We start from the raw sequence: 10,000 nt of genomic DNA, 5'->3' as shown, positions 1-10,000 counted from the left end.
AAGGATTGGCACATTGGCTGCCTTTGCTGATGACACAGTTGGCTAATTTGTAATGTATTGGTCTATTAAGTTGCAGAGTGTGGTTGAACTTGGTTAGGAGACTTGGTGCCTGTTTCTGTGTCCTGCTGAAGACAAGGACGGCTTGATACCACTGTCAAAGCCCAGTTTATTGAGAAAAGCATCCAGGAAAGAAGAAGTGTTGAGTCGAAAGTGGTTCTCCTCCAATTTCTCTCCACTTGCTCGAAATGCAGAGCCTCCATTATAGCACAGAACAGAGTGTTAAAGTCGGGGATGGAAGAGGATGAAAATGGGAAGTTTACTTATGAAGAGAACTGAGAAATGTCCTGTGTGCAGACACCAGTGTTTGACGATTGAATACATTTAAATAATGCCTCTAGACTGCACTGATTATCTATCCCTCAGTGGCCTAATGGATAAGGCACTGGCCTCCTAAGCCAGGGATTGTGGGTTCGAGTCCCATCTGATATGAAAACCAATATCCACTCTTACTTTTCCAGAAAAATTTATATATTTATTACATGCTTCCGCTCAGAAGCTTATGAGGTATTAGGAACTTTGAAATGGTACCATTTTACTTCTGTACTCTTCAGGGTCATGTTGGTGTTCTGAAACTACAAAGTAGATTTTTAAACACCTATCTTTGTCAGATGCAACTTTGACCCGGCAGAAGATATTCCTTTGGAAAAAATTATTTGAATTGGATTGGTGTAACTGTTGTTTCTAGAGGTGGTGACAGGCTTTCAGCTACTTGAATAGGGCAAGTCAGGATTCATGAAACATATACAACCTTTGAGCGTGTGTAAATTGGCATATCCAGAAAGGAGCAGTTTGTACTACTGTCAAAACAGTTTCTCTCCACTTCTGGAAATATCCAGAACTATGTAAAGCATACAACTGAGCTTTAATCTCATGAAGAAAGAGGTTTAAATGCAAAAAAGAAAACAAAAGCTTATCGTACTGGTGACATTCTCATTATATCGATTCCAAAAGAGTGCTTTAATTGAAAGGAGCTGAAAAAACACAATGGGATGTAAACCTAAATAACTATCAATATTATATTTCCCATCCTTGCATACCACCTACATTATAAAAATAAGCACAGCAGGACATATGACCGTGTGGCCTAATGGATAAGGCGTCTGACTTCGGATCAGAAGTTTGAGGGTTCGAGTCCCTTCGTGGTCGGTTTTTGCCAATGGTCACACAACTCAGATTTCCATTCAGAATGGAAGCAGGCTCTTCCAATACTCTTATAGCCATCATGTTCTCATTCCTAATTATTCATGAAGTGGAGTACATACTGCACAGTCATTAAGATTGCATCTTCAGCCTAAAATCTTGTCCATGCTAGTGGCATTAAAAAGTGCTTCTATGTACACCCACTGAATATGTAATAGGGTTGCAGAATTTTGACTTGACAGAATGGGTTTTTAGTTAAAGGGTGTGTAGATGAAATGCAAGGTGTGTAAGTATGTGTTCATGGAGTGCTTCAAGTGTAAAATCTGTATGATTTGTGCAGTTAAAGTGCTAATTTTGCCTACGAGAAAGAAAAGTACTACAGAAGAATTATAAAGGATTGGCACATTGGCTGCCTTTGCTGATGACACAGTTGGCTAATTTGTAAAGCATTGGTCTATTAAGTTGCAGAGTGTGGTTGAACTTGGTTAGGAGACTTGGTGAATGTTTCTGTGTCCTGCTGAAGACAAGGACGGCTTGATACCACTGTCAAAGCCCAGTTTATTGAGAAAAGCATCCAGGAAAGAAGAAGTGTTGAGTCGAAAGTGGTTCTCCTCCAATTTCTCTCCACTTGCTCGAAATGCAGAGCCTCCATTATAGCACAGAACAGAGTGTTAAAGTCGGGGATGGAAGATGATGAAAATGGGAAGTTTACTTATGGAGAGAACTGAGAAATGTCCTGTGTGCAGACGATTGAATACATTTAAATAATGCCTCTAGAATGCAAGTGTTTGTCTGTCCCTCAGTGGCATAATGGATAAGGCACTGGCCTCCTAAGCCAGGGATTGTGGGTTCGAGTCCCATCTGAGATGAAAACCAATATCCACTCTTACTTTTCCAGAAAAATTTATATATTTATTACATGCTTCCGCTCAGAAGCTTATGAGGTATTAGGAACTTTGAAATGGTACCATTTTACTTCTGTACTCTTCAGGGTCATGTTGGTGTTCTGAAACTACAAAGTAGATTTTTAAACACCTATCTTTGTCAGATGCAACTTTGACCCGGCAGAAGATATTCCTTTGGAAAAAATTATTTGAATTGGATTGGTGTAACTGTTGTTTCTAGAGGTGGTGACAGGCTTTCAGCTACTTGAATAGGGCAAGTCAGGATTCATGAAACATATACAACCTTTGAGCGTGTGTAAATTGGCATATCCAGAAAGGAGCAGTTTGTACTACTGTCAAAACAGTTTCTCTCCACTTCTGGAAATATCCAGAGCTATGCAAAGCATACAACTGAGCTTTAATCTCATGTAGAAAAAGGTTTAAATGCAAAAAAAAAACAAAAGCTTATCATACTGGTGACATTCTCATTATATCGATTCCAAAAGATTGCTTTAATTGAAAGGAGCTGAAAAAACACAATGGGATGTAAACCTAAATAACTATCAATATCATATTTCCCATCCTTGCATACCACCTACATTATAAAAATAAGCACAGCAGGAAATATGACCGCGTGGCCTAATGGATAAGGCGTCTGACTTCGGATCAGAAGATTGAGGGTTCGAGTCCCTTCGTGGTCGGTTTTTGCCAATGGTCACACAATGCCAGCTTTCCATTCAGAATGGAAGCAGGCTCTTCCAATACTCTTATAGCCATCATGTTCTCATTCCTAATTATTCATGAAGTGGAGTACATACTGCACAGTCATTTAGATTGCATCTTCAGCCTAAAATCTTGTCCATGTTAGTGGCATTAAGAAGTGCTTCTATGTACACGCACTGAATATGTAATAGGGTTGCAGAATTTTGACTTGACAGAATGGGTTTTTAGTTTAAGGGTGTGTAGATGAAATGCAAGGTGTGTAAGTATGTGTTCATGGAGTGCTTCAAGTGTAAAATCTGTATGATTTGTGCAGTTAAAGTGCTAATTTTGCCTACGAGAAAGAAAAGTACTACAGAAGAATTATAAAGGATTGGCACATTGGCTGCCTTTGCTGATGACACAGTTGGCTAATTTGTAAAGCATTGGTCTATTAAGTTGCAGAGTGTGGTTGAACTTGGTTAGGAGACTTGGTGCCTGTTTCTGTGTCCTGCTGAAGACAAGGACGGCTTGATACCACTGTCAAAGCCCAGTTTATTGAGAAAAGCATCCAGGAAAGAAGAAGTGTTGAGTCGAAAGTGGTTCTCCTCCAATTTCTCTCCACTTGCTCGAAATGCAGAGCCTCCATTATAGCACAGAACAGAGTGTTAAAGTCGGGGATGGAAGATGATGAAAATGGGAAGTTTACTTATGGAGAGAACTGAGAAATGTCCTGTGTGCAGACGATTGAATACATTTAAATAATGCCTCTAGAATGCAAGTGTTTATCTGTCCCTCAGTTGCATAATGGATAAGGCACTGGCCTCCTAAGCCAGGGATTGTGGGTTCGAGTCCCATCTGAGATGAAAACCAATATCCACTCTTACTTTTCCAGAAAAATTTATATATTTATTACATGCTTCCGCTCAGAAGCTTATGAGGTATTAGGAACTTTTAAATGGTACCATTTTACTTCTGTACTCTTCAGGGTCATGTTGGTGTTCTGAAACTACAAAGTAGATTTTTAAACACCTATCTTTGTCAGATGCAACTTTGACCCGGCAGAAGATATTCCTTAGGAAAAAATGATTTGAATTGGATTGGTGTAACTGTTGTTTCTAGAGGTGGTGACAGGCTTTCAGCTACTCGAATAGGGCAAGTCAGGATTCATGAAACATATACAACCTTTGAGCGTGTGTAAATTGGCATATCCAGAAAGGAGCAGTTTGTACTACTGTCAAAACAGTTTCTCTCCACTTCTGGAAATATCCAGAGCTATGCAAAGCATACAACTGAGCTTTAATCTCATGAAGAAAGAGGTTTAAATGCAAAAAAAAAAAAAAAAGCTTATCGTACTGGTGACATTCTCATTATATCGATTCCAAAAGAGTGCTTTAATTGAAAGGAGCTGAAAAAACACAATGGGATGTAAACCTAAATAACTATCAATATCATATTTCCCATCCTTGCATACCACCTACATTATAAAAATAAGCACAGCAGGACATATGACCGCGTGGCCTAATGGATAAGGCGTCTGACTTCGGATCAGAAGATTGAGGGTTCGAGTCCCTTCGTGGTCGGTTTTTGCCAATGGTCACACAACCCAGCTTTCCATTCAGAATGGAAGCAGGCTCTTCCAATACTCTTATAGCCATCATGTTCTCATTCCTAATTATTCATGAAGTGGAGTACATACTGCACAGTCATTTAGATTGCATCTTCAGCCTAAAATCTTGTCCATGTTAGTGGCATTAAGAAGTGCTTCTATGTACACGCACTGAATATGTAATAGGTTGCAGAATTTTGACTTGACAGAATGGGTTTTTAGCTTAAGGTTGTGTAGATGAAATGCAAGGTGTGTAAGTATGTGTTCATGGAGTGCTTCAAGTGTAAAATCTGTATGATTTGTGCAGTTAAAGTGCTAATTTTGCCTACGAGAAAGAAAACTACTACAGAAGAATTATAAAGGATTGGCACATTGGCTGCCTTTGCTGATGACACAGTTGGCTAATTTGCAATGCATTGGTCTACTAAGTTGCAGAGTGTGGTTGAACTTGGTTAGGAGACTTGGTGCCTGTTTCTGTGTCCTGCTGAAGACAAGGACGGCTTGATACCACTGTCAAAGCCCAGTTTATTGAGAAAAGCATCCAGGAATGAAGAAGTGTTGAGTCGAAAGTGGTTCTCCTCCAATTTCTCTCCACTTGCTCGAAATGCAGAGCCTCCATTATAGCACAGAACAGAGTGTTAAAGTCGGGGATGGAAGAGGATGAAAATGGGAAGTTTACTTATGGAGAGAACTGAGAAATGTCCTGTGTGCAGACACCAGTGTTTGAAGATTGAATACATTTAAATAATGCCTCTAGACTGCACTGTTTATCTATCCCTCAGTGGCCTAATGGATAAGGCACTGGCCTCCTAAGCCAGGGATTGTGGGATCGAGTCCCATCTGAGATGAAAACTAATATCCACTCTTACTTTTCCAGAAAAATTTATATATTTATTACATGCTTCCGCTCAGAAGCTTATGAGGTATTAGGAACTTTGAAATGGTACCATTTTACTTCTGTACTCTTCAGGGTCATGTTGGTGTTCTGAAACTACAAAGTAGATTTTTAAACACCTATCTTTGTCAGATGCAACTTTGACCCGGCAGAAGATATTCCTTTGGAAAAAAGTGTTTGAATTGGATTGGTGTAACTGTTGTTTCTAGAGGTGGTGACAGGCTTTCAGCTACTTGAATAGGGCAAGTCAGGATTCATGAAACATATACAACCTTTGAGTGTGTGTAAATTGGCTTATCCAGAAAGGAGCAGTTTGTACTACTGTCAAAACAGTTTCTCTCCACTTCTGGAAATATCCAGAGCTATGTAAAGCATACAACTGAGCTTTAATCTCATGAAGAAAGAGGTTTAAATGCAAAAAAGAAAACAAAAGCTTATCGTACTGGTGACATTCTCATTATATCGATTCCAAAAGAGTGCTTTAATTGAAAGGAGCTGAAAAAACACAATGGGATGTAAACCTAAATAACTATCAATATCATATTTCCCATCCTTGCATACCACCTACATTATAAAAATAAGCACAGCAGGACATATGACCGCGTGGCCTAATGGATAAGGCGTCTGACTTCGGATCAGAAGATTGAGGGTTCGAGTCCCTTCATGGTCGGTTTTTGCCAATGGTCACACAACTCAGCTTTCCATTCAGAATGGAAGCATGCTCTTCCAATACTCTTATAGCCATCATGTTCTCATTCCTAATTATTCATGAAGTGGAGTACATACTGCACAGTCATTTAGATTGCATCTTCAGCCTAAAATCTTGTCCATGTTAGTGGCATTAAGAAGTGCTTCTATGTACACGCACTGAATATGTAATAGGGGTGGAAGAATTTTGACTTGACAGAATGGGTTTTTAGTTTAAGGGTGTGTAGATGAAATGCAAGGTGTGTAAGTATGTGTTCATGGAGTGCTTCAAGTGTAAAATCTGTATGATTTGCGCAGTTAAAGTGCTAATTTTGCCTACGAGAAAGAAAAGTACTACAGAAGAATTATAAAGGATTGGCACATTGGCTGCCTTTGCTGATGACACAGTTGGCTAATTTGTAATGCATTGGTCTATTAAGTTGCAGAGTGTGGTTGAACTTGGTTAGGAGACTTGCTGCCAGTTTCTGTGTCCTGCTGAAGACAAGGACGGCTTGATACCACTGTCAAAGCCCAGTTTATTGAGAAAAGCATCCAGGAAAGAAGAAGTGTTGAGTCGAAAGTGGTTCTCCTCCAATTTCTCTCCACTTGCTCGAAATGCAGAGCCTCCATTATAGCACAGAACAGAGTGTTAAAGTCGGGGATGGAAGAGGATGAAAATGGGAAGTTTACTTATGGAGAGAACTGAGAAATGTCCTGTGTGCAGACACCAGTGTTTGACGATTGAATACATTTAAATAATGCCTCTAGACTGCACTGTTTATCTATCCCTCAGTGGCCTAAAGGATAAGGCACTGGCCTCCTAAGCCAGGGATTGTGGGTTCGAGGCCCATCTGAGATGAAAACCAATATCCACTCTTACTTTTCCAGAAAAATGTATATATTTATTACATGCTTCCGCTCAGAAGCTTATGAGGTATTAGGAACTTTGAAATGGTACCATTTTACTTCTGTACTCTTCAGGGTCATGTTGGTGTTCTGAAACTACAAAGTAGATTTTTAAACACCTATCTTTGTCAGATGCAACTTTGACCCGGCAGAAGATATTCCTTTGGAAAAAATTATTTGAATTGGATTGGTGTAACTGTTGTTTCTAGAGGTGGTGACAGGCTTTCAGCTACTTGAATAGGGCAAGTCAGGATTCATGAAACGTATACAACCTTTGAGTGTGTGTAAATTGGCATATCCAGAAAGGAGCAGTTTGTACTACTGTCAAAACAGTTTCTCTCCACTTCTGGAAATATCCAGAGCTATGTAAAGCATACAACTGAGCTTTAATCTCATGAAGAAAGAGGTTTAAATGCAAAAAAAGAAAACAAAAGCTTATCATACTGGTGACATTCTCATTATATCAATTCCAATAGAGTGCTTTAATTGAAAGGAGCTGAAAAAACACAATGGGATGTAAACCTAAATAACTATCAATATCATATTTCCCATCCTTGCATACCACCTACATTATAAAAATAAGCACAGCAGGACATGTGACCGCGTGGCCTAATGGATAAGGCGTCTGACTTCGGATCAGAAGATTGAGGGTTCGAGTCCCTTCGTGGTCGGTTTTTGCCAATGGTCACACAACTCAGCTTTCCATTCAGAATGGAAGCAGGCTCTTCCAATACTCTTATAGCCATCATGTTCTCATTCCTAATTATTCATGAAGTGGAGTACATACTGCACAGTCATTTAGATTGCATCTTCAGCCTAAAATCTTGTCCATGTTAGTGGCATTAAGAAGTGCTTCTATGTACACGCACTGAATATGTAATAGGGTTGCAGAATTTTGACTTGACAGAATGGGTTTTTAGCTCAAGGGTGTGTAGATGAAATGCAAGGTGTGTAAGTATGTGTTCATGAAGTGCTTCAAGTGTAAAATCTGTATGATTTGTGCAGTTAAAGTGCTAATTTTGCCTACGAGAAAGAAAAGTACTACAGAAGAATTATAAAGGATTGGCACGTTGGCTGCCTTTGCTGATGACACAGTTGGCTAATTTGTAAAGCATTGGTCTATTAAGTTGCAGAGTGTGGTTGAACTTGGTTAGGAGACTTGGTGCCTGTTTCTGTGTCCTGCTGAAGACAAGGACGGCTTGATACCACTGTCAAAGCCCAGTTTATTGAGAAAAGCATCCAGGAAAGAAGAAGTGTTGAGTCGAAAGTGGTTCTCCTCCAATTTCTCTCCACTTGCTCGAAATCAAGAGCCTCCATTATAGCACAGAACAGAGTGTTAAAGTCGGGGATGGAAGAGGATGAAAATGGGAAGTTTACTTATGGAGAGAACTGAGAAATGTCCTGTGTGCAGACGATTGAATACATTTAAATAATGCCTCTAGACTGAATGTGTTTAACTGTGCCTCAGTGGCCTAATGGATAAGGCACTGGCCTCCTAAGCCAGGGATTGTGGGTTCGAATCCCATCTGAGGTGAAAACCAATATTCACTCTTACTTTTCCAGAAAAATTTATATATTTATTACATGCTTCCGCTCAGAAGCTTATGAGGTATTAGGAACTTTGAAATGGTACAATTTTACATCTGTCTCTTCAGGGTCATGTTGGTGTTCTGAAGCTACAAAGTAGATTTTTAAACACCTATCTTTGTCAGATGCAACTTTGACCCGGCAGAAGATATTCCTTTGGAAAAAATGATTTGAATTGGATTGGTGTAACTGTTGTTTCTAGAGGTGGGGACAGGCTTTCAGCTACTTGAATAGGGCAAGTCAGGATTCATGAAACATATGCAACCTTTGAGCGTGTGTAAATTGGCATATCCAGAAAGGAGCAGTTTGTACTACTGTCAAAACAGTTTCTCTCCACTTCTGGAAATATCCAGAACTATGTAAAGCATACAACTGAGCTTTAATCTCATGAAGAAAGAGGTTTAAATGCAAAAAAGAAAACAAAAGCTTATCGTACTGGTGACATTCTCATTATATCGATTCCAAAAGAGTGCTTTAATTGAAAGGAGCTGAAAAAACACAATGGGATGTAAACCTAAATTACTATCAATATCATATTTCCCATCCTTGCATACCACCTACATTATAAAAATAAGCACAGCAGGACATATGACCGCGTGGCCTAATGGATAAGGCGTCTGACTTCGGATCAGAAGATTGAGGGTTCGAGTCCCATCGTGGTCGGTTTTTGCCAATGGTCACACAACTTAGCTTTCCATTCAGAATGGAAGCAGGCTCTTCCAATACTCTTATAGCCATCATGTTCTCATTCCTAATTATTCATGAAGTGGAGTACATACTGCACAGTCATTTAGATTGCATCTTCAGCCTAAAATCTTGTCCATGTTAGTGGCATTAAGAAGTGCTTCTATGTACACGCACTGAATATGTAATAGGGTTGCAGAATTTTGACTTGACAGAATGGGTTTTTAGTTTAAGGGTGTGTAGATGAAATGCAAGGTGTGTAAGTATGTGTTCATGGAGTGCTTCAAGTGTAAAATCTGTATGATTTGTGCAGTTAAAGTGCTAATTTTGCCTACAAGAAAGTAAAGTACTACAGAAGAATTATAAAGGATTGGCACATTGGCTGCCTTTGCTGATGACACAGTTGGCTAATTTGTAAAGCATTGGTCTATTAAGTTGCAGAGTGTGGTTGAACTTGGTTAGGAGACTTGGTGCCTGTTTCTGTGTCCTGCTGAAGACAAGGACGGCTTGATACCACTGTCAAAGCCCAGTTTATTGAGAAAAGCATCCAGGAAAGGAGAAGTGTTGAGTCGAAAGTGGTTCTCCTCCAATTTCTCTCCACTTGCTCGAAATGCAGAGCCTCCATTATAGCACAGAACAGAGTGTTAAAGTCGGGGATGGAAGAGGATGAAAATGGGAAGTTTACTTATGGAGAGAACTGAGAAATGTCCTGTGTGCAGACACCAGTGTTTGACGATTGAATACATTTAAATAATGCCTCTAGACCGCACTGTTTATCTATCCCTCAGTGGCCTAAAGGATAAGGCACTGGCCTCCTAAGCCAGGGATTGTGGGTTCGAGTCCCATCTG

The 10,000-nt window shown here is 39.7% G+C and overlaps 7 non-coding genes across 7 annotated transcripts; all 7 read left to right on the top strand.

Annotated features, from left to right (window-relative positions):
* Nucleotides 1-1,133: 1,133 nt before the first annotated feature.
* On the top strand, nt 1,134-1,206 carry TRNAR-UCG (transfer RNA arginine (anticodon UCG)). Its single transcript has one exon. It is a non-coding gene; the product is annotated as a tRNA-Arg (tRNA).
* Nucleotides 1,207-2,712: 1,506 nt separating this feature from the next.
* On the top strand, nt 2,713-2,785 carry TRNAR-UCG (transfer RNA arginine (anticodon UCG)). The gene has a single exon. It is a non-coding gene; the product is annotated as a tRNA-Arg (tRNA).
* A 1,508-nt stretch (nt 2,786-4,293) lies between these two features.
* TRNAR-UCG (transfer RNA arginine (anticodon UCG)) lies at nt 4,294-4,366 on the top strand. The gene has a single exon. It is a non-coding gene; the product is annotated as a tRNA-Arg (tRNA).
* A 1,518-nt stretch (nt 4,367-5,884) lies between these two features.
* Nucleotides 5,885-5,957, top strand: TRNAR-UCG (transfer RNA arginine (anticodon UCG)). Its single transcript has one exon. It is a non-coding gene; the product is annotated as a tRNA-Arg (tRNA).
* Nucleotides 5,958-7,478: 1,521 nt separating this feature from the next.
* Nucleotides 7,479-7,551, top strand: TRNAR-UCG (transfer RNA arginine (anticodon UCG)). The gene has a single exon. It is a non-coding gene; the product is annotated as a tRNA-Arg (tRNA).
* A 790-nt stretch (nt 7,552-8,341) lies between these two features.
* Nucleotides 8,342-8,414, top strand: TRNAR-CCU (transfer RNA arginine (anticodon CCU)). The gene has a single exon. It is a non-coding gene; the product is annotated as a tRNA-Arg (tRNA).
* Nucleotides 8,415-9,057: 643 nt separating this feature from the next.
* On the top strand, nt 9,058-9,130 carry TRNAR-UCG (transfer RNA arginine (anticodon UCG)). The gene has a single exon. It is a non-coding gene; the product is annotated as a tRNA-Arg (tRNA).
* Nucleotides 9,131-10,000: the final 870 nt, after the last annotated feature.

This window comes from Lissotriton vulgaris, chromosome 5 (assembly GCF_964263255.1).
Source record: "Lissotriton vulgaris chromosome 5, aLisVul1.2, whole genome shotgun sequence".
Taxonomy (NCBI): domain Eukaryota; kingdom Metazoa; phylum Chordata; class Amphibia; order Caudata; family Salamandridae; genus Lissotriton; species Lissotriton vulgaris.
The sequence above is the reverse complement of the archived record's forward strand: the minus strand, read 5'-3'. Positions and strand labels throughout refer to the sequence as shown.